Source organism: Hemibagrus wyckioides, linkage group LG10 (genome assembly GCF_019097595.1).
Source record: "Hemibagrus wyckioides isolate EC202008001 linkage group LG10, SWU_Hwy_1.0, whole genome shotgun sequence".
NCBI classification, from domain to species: domain Eukaryota; kingdom Metazoa; phylum Chordata; class Actinopteri; order Siluriformes; family Bagridae; genus Hemibagrus; species Hemibagrus wyckioides.
The window spans coordinates 16462031-16477833 of NC_080719.1; the positions used below are offsets into that span (position 1 = coordinate 16462031).

General features: G+C 37.5%; 1 protein-coding gene across 4 annotated transcripts in view; it reads right to left on the bottom strand.

Annotated features, from left to right (window-relative positions):
- The window catches only part of celf5a (cugbp, Elav-like family member 5a), a 182974-nt gene that overhangs the window by 134562 nt on the left and 32609 nt on the right, over nucleotides 1–15803 (bottom strand). The window lies entirely within an intron of this gene.

Consider the following 15803-nt stretch of genomic DNA (forward strand, 5'->3'; position numbering starts at 1 on the left):
TTATATATATATATATATATATATATATATATATATATATATATATATATATATATATATATATATATATATACATATTCAAATTTGTATGTATGAGCAGATCCTAGCCATAAATATTTGGTTAATAGTTAATTTGGTAAAAAAAAAAAAGGCTGTACCTTGACAACAGCTTTTAATGGTGAAATATAATCGCAGAGCTGACTGACAAACTAAAAACACAACCTAAAATAAAGAAAAAAAAAAGCAAAAACAAAAATACAACAGCAAATCGGACTGGACACGGTGTAAGACATTGGCATAAACAAACAATTTTTTTAAACAATTTACTAAAAAGTTACTATTCTAATGCAAAACTGATTTTTATTTTTGTTTTGTTTTTATATTGAGGAGTAACATTTCATTCTTTAGATCAGATTTTAGGCTTGTCATCAACACAGCACAACAACAACAACAACAACAGCAACAACAACAGCAACAACAGTAATAATAATAATAATAATAATAATACACTTTATTTATAGGTGCTTTTCTAGACACTCAAGGAGTGAATGTTAATGATGGTTAATTAAAAATTGATTAAAAATTTATTTGTTTATTATTATTATTATTATTATTATTATTATAACAATAATGATGAGATTAATAGTGAATGAAAGCATCAAGAGATTCATTTAAGCTTCTATTTCGTTTCACTGTAAACATCATGTAGTTTAGCCAATTAGCAACAAGCATGTGGTGTGGCGTCAAATAAGGCCCGCCCCTTTACAATTTGCGGTAAAGTGATGTGTTTTTGCACTTTAGCTTTAAGTTGGTGTCCAAAACTTTGAGCACACTAGTGACAATGCTTCTATATTGCATTGCTTTGAAACTGAACACGAAGGTTTTCATTACAAATGATGTTAGCATTCACAACTTGTTACAAATTAAAATGGTAGATATATTTATACGGATTCCAGTTTCTCAGTATTTGGTACGTCTCCTTTCTGCTTTAATGCCAGCATGACTCGAGCTGGTGTGGACGCCACACGTATCCGTCAAGCCTGATGATCCATGTTAAATCAAATCCATCAGCGTGTCGTGTGAACATGTGCTTCAATGAAAGGGATGAAACTCACAGAAAATCTGACCTTTTGTACAAAGTAGTTAACATGGTCAATATCACAAATTCGATTACATTTTAACGGTGACCTAGGCATTGTGCAGCATCTTGAATACTGAATTGTCAAAAAAAAACTGTACTGTTTCAGAAATCCTAAAATGAAAAAAATAAAATAAAATACCAAACTAAGTATCTGACTCCAATTCCCAGCGTGCACCTCACTGTGCCATCACATATATATGACATGACACATTTTTCATGCAGCATAAGAAACAGTCCAGCCTTTATTTGTCCTCTGAACATTTCTGACACTTGAATCATAGAACCGAAATCTGAGTGTTCGAAAGACAAAGCCTGAGCTCTCCAGCGATAATTTGGGTCTCCACTTCAATCAGCCCCTTCAGTAATCACATCAGTCTCCATCTCCATCTCCAAGCCCTTGCCAACTTCTTCACCCTCTCATAAATACAACAAGCCTTTTGTCAATCCAAGGGACATGACCAGAAATGCTTTATTGTTCAAAACTGAATAAAACATCAGCGGGGGATTGAGATGAAATAATTATTGTTATTATAATTGGGCTTATTCAGGTTTACGACTTATTAAACTTTGATCATTAAATTTCATACCTCTTCTTTGTGTCAGCGTAATTGCATCAATGAAAATCATGAAAACTACATACGATAAAATAAATTCTATAATCTTAGCAGCCGTGTGAGTTCCTTAGGATCACGATTCACTGGATCACAAGATTCAGCAGCATTTCCGTCTCAAGCAGCACACTGGCACACGTAATTTACGATCGAGCTACTGTTTATTTTCATAATTAGAATGCAATTAGGAGGATAATCACATATATAGATATTTACCATGTTCCATACTGTGGAAGTCAAGTGTAAAATGAGCGCATGAATGTTTTATAAAGGGCTTTAAATTTTAATGAAGAACAAGGAGTGTTAACTATATCATTTTTAGGATCGGCCCGAGTGCAGCCGAGGACTGAAAGGAGCAGGAGAACGAGAGTGGGATGGCAGGATGAGACGGCGCGATTAGAAATGTTTGCGACAGACGGGAGAAGAGAGATACGATCCTTCCCTGATGCGGGCGGAAGAGCCCCTGCAGTTTGTAGGCACACACTTGAGCACAAACACAAACGAAATTCACACTTGCAAAACCTGTTACATCTGCAGCGCACAGGCACAGATGAGTACAAAATACACATTAGTAATACTGCTTAGGATTTATAACAACAATAATGCTTTAAATGTTCAAATAAGCCTCGGCTGCGGTATTATTGTGATTTATGTCTGTAATTACATTATTTGTTTCAGGGATGTTCGATCACTGGAGGAACATGCTTTAAGCACAAAGAGCATCAATACTGATAACAGACTGAAAGAAAATGCAGCAATGTTGATTCCCATTGCACAATAAGATACTATACAACATACAACTCTTTTGTATAATATTTTCTTTACATATGGACAAAAGGCATCCTGCAATGCCACTGTGTATCTTAGTCCATAACCTTGTCGCTGGTTCACCACTGTTCCTTCCGTGGACCACTTTTGATAGATACTGACCACTGCAGACTGGGAACACCCCACAAGTGCTGCAATTTTTGACATCCTCTGATCCAATCATCTAGCCATCACAATTTTATAGCTGATCAGTGTATGTAGATCATTTTAATCTGAATAAACAACTCAGAATGCTGTCGACTTGGAATGCATCAACTCCCTGTATTGTTAAAATGATCATCACTATCACTCTCTTAACACAAACTCTGTCCTACATGTAAGCCGCCTAAACAGGACACGTGTCATGTGGAATGTATCCACCAGATATAAAGTCTACTTCATGTGGAAGCCTACATAGGTAGTGTTTTTAAAAAAATCCTGCAAATTTGAAAGCACTAGAGTAAAGAGTGCATGTATCTCTGTCTGGGCAGGCAATTTTGGATTACAGGTTTTTTACCCTTTCCTTGTGGAAAAAGACGTTTTACATGGTGTTTTTTTTCACACACATTTCACACTTTCTTGTACATGTTGAAAAGGTCACTAAATGTATTATAAGAAGGGAAAACGTTAAACACTATATGCATAACTGAGTCAGTGTCAATGCAGCAGACAACAGATGTCAATGACCTTAAGAGTCTTATTAACAGGACAGACTGTCCATCGTTTTTTTTTTTTAACATTTTAAAAATTTCTAGACGTTCACACCTATGCTTGAGCTCTGATGAATCTCAATTATGACTATCTCATAAATTTTGATAAAAGATCAACCTTTGTCTGATAAATTCTCTTTGCTAACCCACCTCTTTACTTGCACATGCATCCTGCACACAAACATTTTACAAATACATGCACACAGAAGATACACAGGATTCACGCTACCATTATCACATGGACATTTATCAAACACCCCTCCACACACACACACACACCTTGCCAATCTGATGAATCTGAGGAGGGAGACAAGGGATAAAACCCAACAGAAGGATCAATTTAAATGATCTATGAAAGATATTAGTAATGACATTTATGAATACTTTATGGAACATAGAGAATGTTGTCATAAATTTTGATGTAAGGAAATGAGGCAGGAATATTAAACAAACAGCATTAAACTTTGAACAAGGCCTCCACGTCAATTCAAGTGAGCTCACAGGAAGTGAAGGGAGAAAAGATTGGGGGACAGGAGACGAGTACTTTGTCATCCAACAGCTATTCTGGAAGTGACAAGAGGGCTGAGAAAAGCTGAGTCAACGCCCGAGCCAGAGGAGGGAGAACTTGGAGGAAACGGGTCATTATACACATGGTGCATAAATAATATGGCAAGAATTACTGTCACATACTATCAGCTTCATTTTGTTTTATACTTTTTAATCATTTAATCTTTTTTAAGTTTTTATCTCTTGAGTAATTTATAAAACAGCACCTGATCCAGTGAATCCTATTATTTTTGTTTATCAGTTACCCGTGTATTACTGTACAGTATTTTACATTAATTACATGCATTGTCTGTTAAGGTATTAGAATTTGGGTTTTCAATGATAATCTTGTTATTGTTGAAATATAATACATATATATATATATATATATATATATATATATATATATATATATATATATATATATATATATATATATATATATATATATATTATGCATGTTCCTCACAGCTCACAGTTGTTTTGTTGTGTTGACGAAACAGCCCAGGTTTTGTAGAAAGTGTTTATGGGGTTTAGTTATAGTGCATTTTGGATTTGAATTCAACATGTAAGAAGTTTGATGTTCCTTAGGAGACCTGTATGAAGTGTTGAACATGTGAATTTAGTGGCAGTTTGTCTAGTTGTAAACAGTGGAATCTGTCTTTGAGCACATGCTCTTCTCAACAGCCGTGTTAATCCGTCTCTGACAATCTGCAGATTCATGAGCCTGTTACATCCACACCGAACCATCCGATCATCTGGACACTGATCGTAAGCTTTATGTTTCTTGTTCAGGTTTAATTTTTGACAATTTAACAATTTAATTTTTAACAATGGACATTGTCTCAAAGCAGCTTTACAGAAGTATAGGAACATAGAGAAAAAAGTTACTATTTTATCCCTATTGTATCGCTAATGAGCAAGCCTGAAACTCCCTGGAAGAAACCTTGAGAGGAACCAGGCTCAGAAGGGAAACCCATCCTCATTTGGGTTACACTGGACAGTAAATAATGAAAATGTTGATAATGACCTTTCTGCAACAGCAACCAAGACCTCTTAAGGAACTATTAGGTCAGTTTGTGAGTTCATCATTGAGCTTAAGTTTAACATATGATGAATAGAGTCAGACTGGACTATATGTTTGGATAAATTGCCTCAGGATGCCTCATTGTCTTACAATCACAAATGTAAAATTAGCTCTACTGCATGTATATAGCTCAATTAGAGGTTTGTGTTGAAATTCTTTGTGAGATAATTCTTCACTGAATTAATTTTTTTCCCATCCAGGGTATATTCCCACCTCATGCACAGTGTTCCCAGTATTCACCAAAACCCTGACCAGGATGAAGCATTTACTGAGAGTTAGTGAAAGAGTGTGTGATTTATTTCCTTACATCTTGGATCATTTTAGTCTACTGAATGCTTTACTTTCATTGGCTCGCTGCTCCACTATGTGTGCTGGATTGTATTTATGAATTTGTCGATGTGTCGTTCCAGTGTGCGCTCACTTCTATGCATTTTGTGATGAATAAGGGCCATCAATCAAACATCAATCTAACATTTTCACTTAGCTCGTTGCTACAGAAATGGTCCATTAGTTATTATAATTCCTCCCCAGACCACTAGAGAGCAGACTCACTCACATTTATTTGAAATTCTTCTATCCCACTTCCTTCGTTGTTTGTTCACACTTACTTTATGTTCCCCTATTTAAGTTTTCCTTGGTTTATTGTAAATGGTTGAATAAATGTATTATGTACAGACGCTGATGTTGATGAATTGGTTCCCTGAGTGTTTTTTGTTTTCATGTTTCACTTGCCTTGCATTTACATTACATTTACGCCATTTGGCAGACGTCCTTATCTAGAGCAACATCCAAGAGTGCTTTGAAGTCTCCATCAATGAATACATCAATACTGGTTCACTAGGTCGCAGATTAAGTATTCCATCAGTCTAAAACTCCAGTTTGGAGGAAATACATCAAGAAGAGCCTTGCTTTAGTCTAGTCCATTGTTTTGGTTGTTGTATTTTTTTTTTCCTACCTTTTGTTACATTTTACTTAACTATTAAAGAGACTTCTGCACTTGCATCAGGTTTCTCGGATTTTGTGACAGGCATCCTGTTGTGTTTGAATCGGAGTGTAAAGTTTCTGCATTTAAAGAAATTGTCATTCTCTCAGAGTTTTGACAAAGAGAACTTGGTAAAATAACACATTCAATGTGTTCAGGGTTTTATACTGCTATGGCTAAAATAGTGGTAAAAATGGAGCAATGGCAATACCTTTAATCAGGCCATGCTTACCGGTATCTCCAGAGCTAGACCATCAGGCAGTATATTTTTAAATGTGAAAAGTCTCTTATGGGAGAAAGAACGGCAAGTGATGGAAAGAATGGAAGCTGAGTAGAAAAAGGGAAAGACGGGTAAAGCAAGCGGTAATTATAGATTGTGTACTTTGGCAGAAGGTCGAATTATTTTAAATCCTGTGACTAGCTTGTGCAGTGAGGCATTGCATCTTGCCTTGAAATCCCGCTGAAGGTCGTCGAGTGCACTTCTACCTAATGAGTTCCAGGTAGAACAATTCTTAACAAGGTCATGTTTATAAAGCCCTTTATAAAGTCGAGCTCACTTCCAGAAAAAAAAAAAAAAACACAATCAGCATCCTGTGTATTCCATAATACCTCTAAAGTAACGAGCGTGTCATGGCAACATTGGCAGAATGTATGCAGTGAAGCATTCTCCTGCTGTTCAAGGGAAAAGCATGAAATGTGGCACAGTATGGAGGCTGCATTAGTGCAGGAAATTTCTAATATCAATGGATTTAAAGCCATTGTATCTTGATTATCCATAAGATTATTTGTATTTTGTCCAAAAAGGTTTCTGAATTTCGATAATTTTTCAGGCTTGGAAGTGATTGCCTTTAACAAGAACCCCACAATCCCTGTGGGTGGCAGTAGCATGTTAATCACAATGAATGAATTAATTAATCACAATTGCAAATTTAGTTCAATTTCACAATATGGAGGTCCAACCAGCTTATAAAATAGCACTTGATCCAGCACATACTATTATTTAGCTTTTTTTTAGTACACTACTTAATGAGGCCACAAGAAATAAAAAATAAAAGTGGCAGTAGCATGTTAATCACAATGAATGAATTAATTAATCACAATTGCAAATTTAGTTCAATTTCACAATATGGAGTCCAACCAGCTTATAAAATAGCACTTGATCCAGCACATACTATTATTTAGCTTTTTTTTAGTACACTACTTAATGAGGCCACAAGAAATAAAAAAAAAAAAAAAAAAGCATTGTAAAAATCATGAAGTTTGTGAACTGATGTTTAGACATCTGGACATTATGTCACATGTGCACAAAAATGCTCTGCAATTTGAGCCCCAACATCATCTACAATATGCCTTTACATTTTTCTTCTGCAATGTGAAAAGAAACACCAATAGACCCAATACTTAGTAGTGACAACAGAAGTTTTCTCTTCTAAATATTTTTCTGTGGGTAAGACAAACCAGGACGTACACAGAAAGTGTTCAAGACAGGTTGTTTATGCTCTGTGTGGAATGTGCTGAGTTCACTCCAAACACCATGACGCAAATTCAAATGCACTGGTTACTGTGGTTATTGCTATATTAAAGCGCAGTTCCTACGCTCGAACACGTTCCTAAAGCGAATATTGCACTTTTTTCCTTTCTAAAAAAACAATCTCTTGAAGTTATCTGCAGACTCAGCAGTCATGTACATAGACTCAACTTCTAAGTTCATCAAAAAAAAAAAAATTAAAGAACGAAGAATAATTTCCCACTCGCATGAACTTAGCTGAATAACAGAATCCATTCATATTATACTGAAGCAGTTTAATCTAGCACTGTACATTCTGCAGAACAAGCAATATGCGTCTCGGATTTCATGTATATCAAACAGCGTTACCTGTCAGGAAGGTCCTTCATAGAGAGGTATCTTCTCAGGGGAGACTCAGCATGGAGAGTAGTCTGTTTTAGAAAGCTAGTACAACTGCTGTTTTTTTTTTTTCTTGTCTATTTACATAATAGTGAGGTTCCCTAATCTCCAACGCCATGATGCCATGACAGGTGAAGGGTTATAAAAAGCAACGACTCCCTGCACAGGTGGCTCGGCAGAAATAGAATTTCCGCAGACACGGTTTTCCTGCCGCATGCTATTCTTTCACACAGATTGGCGAGCTCCGCTGAGCAACATTATAACAAGCTTTCTTTAATCTGTTGCTGTTCAAACGTGCCATAATGTCTGTCTGGATATATAATAACATAAATGTTGGATTTGTCTTCAAATATTGTTGGGTTGAGGCAGTATTCATAATTACAGTGAAACGCCATACATCTATTTGTAGGCGTATCTGTTTAGTGCTCCGAATATCTATATATTGATATTTCAGGAATGATCAGTTTCCTGTGTATTCCATAATACCTCTAAAGTAACGAGTGTGTCATGGCAACATTGGAAGAATGTATGCAATTTTCTGCTGTTCAAAGGAAAAGCATAAAATGTGATGCAGTATGGAGGCTGCTTTAGATCAGGAAATGTCTAATATCAATAGATTTAAAGCCATAGTGTCTTGAGTCGTTGAGAACCGATGAGAACTCGAAGTGAGTGCTTTCTGAATTTCATATTTATTTCATACCTAGTTCCATTTCCATTTCCATTCACCCAATCAATATGCTGTAGCGCTTATACTACACAGGCTCACAGGGAACCTTGAGGTTATCCCAGGGGACTCGGGCCACAGCACAGGGTGGACATCTTAGACAGGGTGGCAACTCATCACAGGGTACAATCACACACACTCACACACCCATTCACAAACTACTGACAGTTTAGATGCCAATCATCCTACAACACATGTCTTTGGACTGGGGGAGGAAACCAGAATTCTTAGAGATAACCAGGAACCACATTTAAAACAGAAGTGGGTGTAGTCTAGACAAGAGGGATAGAAATGCCATTCTGAAGATTCTGGCACTGACTGAACTGAAAGCTCGTATAAAGCATGACTTTATTTGTGAAAAAAAATAATAAAAACATGGATTATGAGCCTCTCGTTTGTATATGTATTTGTAACTCTTTCTATTTATTGCAAATAATGTATTCATATTCGGTTAATTTAAGTGATCCCCCAATCAAATTCTGATCCATAATCAAATTAATTACATTCATTAGACAACTGACTAAAATCTACTCTTAACCCCATCTACTCTTTTACCTCCAACCTCAAAACTCACTAAACCTCACGATTAAAAGGAGAAACTGAAGCACAGCATGAATCCATGGCAGAGGCTGCCCTTATTTAGCTATGGCTGCATAGCAAAAGACTTTGTATTCAAGTAGCACCTGTTGGAATAATGCACATCCATTGCTGGGAATAATTATAAGGATTTGCAGTGATGGGGGCGCGCTGTAATTGCAGTGACTGGCGCAAGCAGCTAGAACCCCGAGCTTGGAGATAGAGACCAGCCAAGCTGCCACCACATTAAAAGGGACACAGACATCCACCGTAATTAAGTCTCTGTTGCCAAGGCAACACCATTTGATAGTGCCTCACAGGAGTTTGCCTAACGCCTGTGATCACTTTTTTTTTTTGTTATTAGCTCTAACTTTAAAGCATGCAGACATTTCAAGAATAAGGCGATCTTAATGATTCTGATTTCTTGATGCCAAGACTCACAACCGGCAAGGTCTTAATATCGACGCACCATTAAAAAGAGCTCCCCGCGTTGAGCTGCTGTTTTGCTGTTGCCGTCACTCCGTTACAAACGATGTTATTTAGCAAATGTCTAAACCGACACCCGCGGGACGCCATGCTTGATGGGAGAGAATGTATAATATTACATAAAGCATTAGCGCTTCTTAGAGGCTCGATGATTGGTGTTAAGGTTTTCATTACATGAAGTGAGTAATTGCTTGTCACTCTGAGCTGGCATGTCCCACAATCATCTTCACTCTGGTGTTATCAATCAGACGTTAAACTGCTGACGAGCTGCCGGGCTCGCTCTTTAAAAAGGGCTACTGCAAAGCTATTGTTTTCTTTTTCTTATCCAAAGATGTGCCTTGTCTTGGCTCCGAAGAGAAAACATTTGTTTACAGTCTTCTAGCAGGGGACCAGGTGTTCTCATAAAAGAGAAATCAGTAAAGGTGTCCTCCTGGATGAGGAGACCGGCTTTGTGATGTTTTTTAAAAGCTGATAAGGAATAAAGCTGCCCAGATGACGATGTCAGGTTGTGAGAGTGGTATTTGAAAGCTATAGGTCAAGGGCTTTCTGGTTCAATATGTCAAAATTCTGAGAAAGATTTGGAAGTGACACTCTTGTGACACTTTCTGTGCCGTATTTTCTATGCTCTCTGGATGGGAAGGATCACGTTAGTGACTGCTGTCAATCTGAGCAACTATAGCCAAATATAGGCATCTTTAAAGGGAAGTTAGCTCTTTCCTGTGTGTCTTCAGTTGACGAGAGCATGAGCAGCATTTCAGAAAGGTGTAGTTTGTCCTTGCTTTACATTTCTACAAGGCCTAAGAGCCTTCATCTGTCCTGGTTGGTAGCTGGTTGTGTGTGTAGTAGCCAGCTTGTGGGTGGGGATTGGCAAATAAAAAAAAATTGTAAGTCAGTCCAATTTGAGTTCATCTTATAGACATATGTGCATGCTGACAGTGTGTGCAATGCTTGCTGTGAATTGTGCTCGTCAATTCGGAAAGTAGATGTGAAGTGAAAACTAGTTCATCTTGCTCATCTTCTAAATGTATGGCTGTAGCCTCTGCATGAATGTCTCCATTCGTTCATCAATGCAATGCTCTTTCTGATATCGGTATCACATTGTGTGTTTTCAATAGGTTAAAAAAAACACATTGTGGGCAATGTTTTGTAGAAAATAGTGATTCATGAATTGAAGCATGAATTTTCAGAACACTGCAGGAATGTTACCTTGTCAGAAGAACAGCTTTTGCGACACTCAAGCCTTCTATTACCCACTGTCCATTTTTCAAGTTGTCTATGTTTCTGCCTTTTACGCAATGAAGCAGATGACGAAGAAAATACATGTTTAGCATCTACAATCTCCTCTTTGTCCTGAACTAGCCAGAGTAATCAGCATTTCCATCTATTAAACGTTATTACATAACAGTACACACACATGCTGGCAGCAGGAAATGACATCACAGTTTCAGAGCTTGTTACGTCAATCTGAGCCACAACCTCTGAGTTGGTTCACAGATTCTGCATCGGCATCATAAACAAAGATTTCGACAAAGATAATTTCCAGGTACTGAAAAAAACACACCGAGTTCAGGAATATTCAGCTTCATTCTCTTACTGGAGTGAAAAAAGAAATAAAAAAAAAATCAACAGACTGAGCGGGCAGCAAGAAGGGAGGTCGCATAGGGAGATCAATAGCTCAATGGAATTAGCCAGGCTTTAAAACTTGCCTGTCAATCATATTTACTGAGGCTTGCTTTCCGCAGCCAAGGACTGCTCAATACTTAAAATCCAGCAGGTTGAAATGCTTTAACACAGTAGCTGCTGTCCAAACCCATTTGCCTCTAAAGCTGGCTAAACAGAAAAAAATGCCTTGTTAACACTGGGAAAGCAGTGGGGCTTCATTACATTCAATACATTACATACAAGTGTTTCACTCCTGGAAAGATGGAATATGGAAAAATGTGGTTTGCAGCATGTTTCCACACATATACCTTTAAAAAAAACTCACTATCACATCACTTTCACAGTCTGCTCGCTTGACATTTTTAGTTATTCCCTGCACACACAATGCTCTCATAAAAATGAGCATAACAGCTATTCCTAGTCCTGTTAGTAGGCATCACTTAGTAGTTAATGGTCTGACACTTGACTCAAACTAAACTTTACTGCACCTCCAGGTGAGAGGAGCTGTCGTCTGTACACCAGGAAATGAGAAGTGAGCTCTACCATTGGGGAGTTAAATGCCCTGGGAACAAAAACGGGGGTCAAGAGCATTGGCCTGAGCAGATCTGGGCAGGAAGAGTCATAGTGCACCATGGGAAAGCCACAAGGCTGAGCACGATTAAGGAGGACATGAAGCAAATGCCCACCTGTTCCTGCTGAACCTGACTGGGCAGCGGGCACACAGGGTCTCCCTGGGGTGCTTTAATACACCCACTCCATCTGTTGCCTGAAGACGTGAAGGGCAGCGACGGCCAAGAACACGAGGCCTTTCTCCCACCCTGCCATACCCCTGCCCTGGCCTCAGCACCAAGCCTACAGAGTCTTGCTTTTGCTTTAATACATTATCAAACTCTTTCTTTCATTTAATGTAGAAATGTGGCTTGTTTATTCAGATTTATTAACCTGAAATGAATAAATGCTTGAATATTATTTTTTTACTAGCTAAGTAAACAGCCGAAGAGAAACCTATGCTAAGAATGATGATGCATTTTGCTTCAAAAACAACACAGAAAAATATAAATACTGGTAAACTTAACTTAATCTCAACACTACAGACCAAATGACTGCTCGACTTGCTAACACTAACTAGCTTTATTCTGCATCTGTAATACACTGAAGCTAACAGACTAACTAGCACACCTACTATACACTAGATATGTAAGACAGCTGCTTTAGGTTAGCTTTAAGAGTGTCACTTTGGCAGTTATTCGTCAACAAAAAACATATTCAACTTTACCACTGATAGAGAAAACACTAAGGCCTTATAAACATATATCACTTGTTGCAGTAAGTCCCCTATATAGCTAGCAAAGCTAATAAACGGATTAGACGGTTATAAAGTGTATGAATTATACTGCCTGATTTTAGCCAGCTTATGTGCATGCTTCACATGCATGTCTGTTCATTCCATCACATATATTCAGATACTATTACACAGAGTAAATTAAATGCCTAATATCAAATTTCACCATTGGGAATATAGTCTGCTATATTATCTTGGCGTATGTTAACACTAGCTAGCAGCTTTGGACACCATGTTTGATATATGTTTGGTTATACCTGGTTACATGTTTGAATATAACCAGGGAATGGAAGAAGAGAGAAAAAGGATGTAAGTTTTCTCAGCTTTTCTCTTCTCCTGCAACCCAATGCTTCTATTTATTAAAGACTACCTGTTGAAAAATGCTGGAAGTGCCTGCTCTGTATCTCTCAGCTACACGGGAAAAAGTAGTATGTGGAGTTGACTGTGTGGAGTTGACAAATAAGCGCAAGTGGCTGAAGCTTTGTCAGTCAGACACGGCACTAAATGTTCTTTCTCAGAGTTTTGCCATGCTCTCTCTCTCTCTCTCTCTCTCTCTCCTGCCATCACTCTCTCGCTCTCTCACTCGCTCTCTCGCACGCGGTCGTAAATGATTATTATCAATTCAAAAGCTCCCTTTATTCTAATTGCCTTGTAAATAAACTTACTTGTCATTACTTCTCAAGCCAATTACATGCTGTCTAATGGCAGTGCTTAATTAGCAGACATTCTGCTGGAAAAGAGCGAGAGTGAGAGACAGGAAAGAAATGAATGGAAGAGAAAGAAAAATGTTGGTGAGGGTGGAAGGGGATGTGTTCAAAGCCTAATTACACAGTCGTCAGGTTTTTTTCACTGCGAGTACAATGGCCAGCAGTCAGTCTCTCCCTCGCCGCTGTTTCTCTCAGACGAGGCGGAATGGCCAGCGCACAATGCCCCTCGTTGAGGGGTGTGACCTGCAAGCCATAATCACACATTTTGCCAAGCTAGGCATTTAAGTAAAGAGGAGAGGATAGCTTGTTAAAGAAAAAAATCACACTCCGTTTCTCCTCGTGTTAATCAATGCGCACTCAACGCTGACATGCTCTCTTTGCAGTGCGCTCTTTTTCTTTATCTTAATGTCTAAACTGTGATGTTAGGATTCATCTTCTTGCTGTTATACCGTATCATTTATAATCATTTATCCCTCTGGATGGACCTGTTCTACCTCACTGTTCCCTTTCGATGTCTGTACAACCGAATATTTTTCACTTCATGTGTGGTTTTTTCATTGTGAAGTAGGGCTGTCGCTCATTTTAAAAAAATATTTACTAAAAGATTTAGCATTCAAATTCATTTGAAATGTTAATGAACCTATAATTATATACTACCATGGGCAGATCGAACATTAGGACACTATGGTTTCTAATCACATAAACCGATATCAAACCCATTTCTGATCTTGTACAAATGAATGCATACATAATGATTTTCTTTTTTTTTGTTTGCTGATATAGTAGTATTTAATCTTTCACCCTGGTGTAGAAAATACTTCAGTTCAGATAAATAAATAAATTAATTAATTAATCCACAGAGAAAGAATCTGTCGTTCAATGTAAGCTAATTCTGCTGGTTAAAAACATATGAGTGCATTTAAAATGAGCAATGTTTTCCCCTTCACATGAGTACATTTTAGGCTGGATACTTCCTTTTTTAATTCGATGCATTATCTATAATTTTTCTCTATATTTTCATCCCTTTTGTCATCAGGTTTTATCTAAAACATTGCGATGATTCCCAAAACTAACATAGCGTGTAATGAAATAATGATGTTGTAGTCATGCATTAGAGAACTTGATATCCAGAAAAAGAGTAGCTTTAATTTGTGCCTGTTAGAAACGATTTATATTAGTCTTTTTTTTTTTAAAAAATAAATAAATAAAAAATAATAATAATAACGAAAAGGACAGCCAAAGGGCAGACAGAGTTGTCTTTTATTAGGCCAGGTTTATGAAAGGTGATATTCAATTCATTAGACCAAAGGGACTAATAGTAGAATTTCGGATCTTTAACATGTGGACATTTAATTATTTGCCTTTGAGTGAGTAAATAGGGCACAGTGGATTAATGGTTAGCATATTTGCGTCACACCTCAGGGGTTGGAGGTTCGATTATGCCTCTGCCTTAATTGTGTTTGAAGAGTTTGCATGTTCTTGTGCTTTGGGGGTTTTCTCCAGTTACTCAGGTTTCCTTCTCCACTCTAATATGTTGTAGCTGATTGGCATCTCTAAATTATCTGTAGTGTGTGAATGTGTGTGTGTGTATGTGTGTGTTGGTACTCTGTCCAGGGTGTCCCCACCTTGAGTCCCCTGTCTAGGATGCAGAAAATAGATGGATGGATAAATATGACAGCCCTACTGTGAACTAATGACTAATATAATCACTAATCATTCTTTCTAAAAATCTGTGAGAGGCAGAGCAGCTTCTATTTCATTTCTCTTACCATGTTTGAGTCAATAAAATACCTCTAGAGCATAATCCATAAATGCAGTTTATTTTAGCAGGATGAGATTGTGGCCTGTTCAGCTCCTGTTATCAATAAACACCAATCTGATATGAGAATGTGGGCATGATTACAGCAGTGTTAAATGACTCAGATCTATATATAGGATTACATCCTGTGTGTGTGTGTGTGTGTGTGTTTGGTTTTAATATAAGAAGGTGGTCAGCGTGATCAGGTTTCTCTTATCCCTGTTTGGCATCTGCCGCTTTTTACCACACTATCAGATGCTACTCTTGCCTTATACACCACCCAGTCAGGTCTGTCAGGATCAAGCGATTGCACAGAAAGGAAGACTATTGAACAATATGGGGATTTCCATTCCATTTTAAAAATGAGAAGAAAAAACCTGCATGAAAGTGCTGAAAATTACAATGAAATCCAACAATGCCTTAATAGCACAAAAATTCTTTCTGTTCTTATGTTTGGCTGAAAAGTTGGTCTGAAGCTAGGATGTGCGTAATGATTGGTGGAAATGTTTTAGTGCTATATCTAGACATAAACATAGCTACAAAAGATAAGATAATTAAGTGAATCAAATCTACACATTATGCTGCTTTTTTGGGACGCCATGTGCATATACAGCTATGTGAAAACAAAAGACTTTATGTCTTTCTCCTTAATTTCACACATTATCATCAGGATTCTCATGACCGTTAATGGAATTTCGTTGGTTGAAATTTCAGAAAT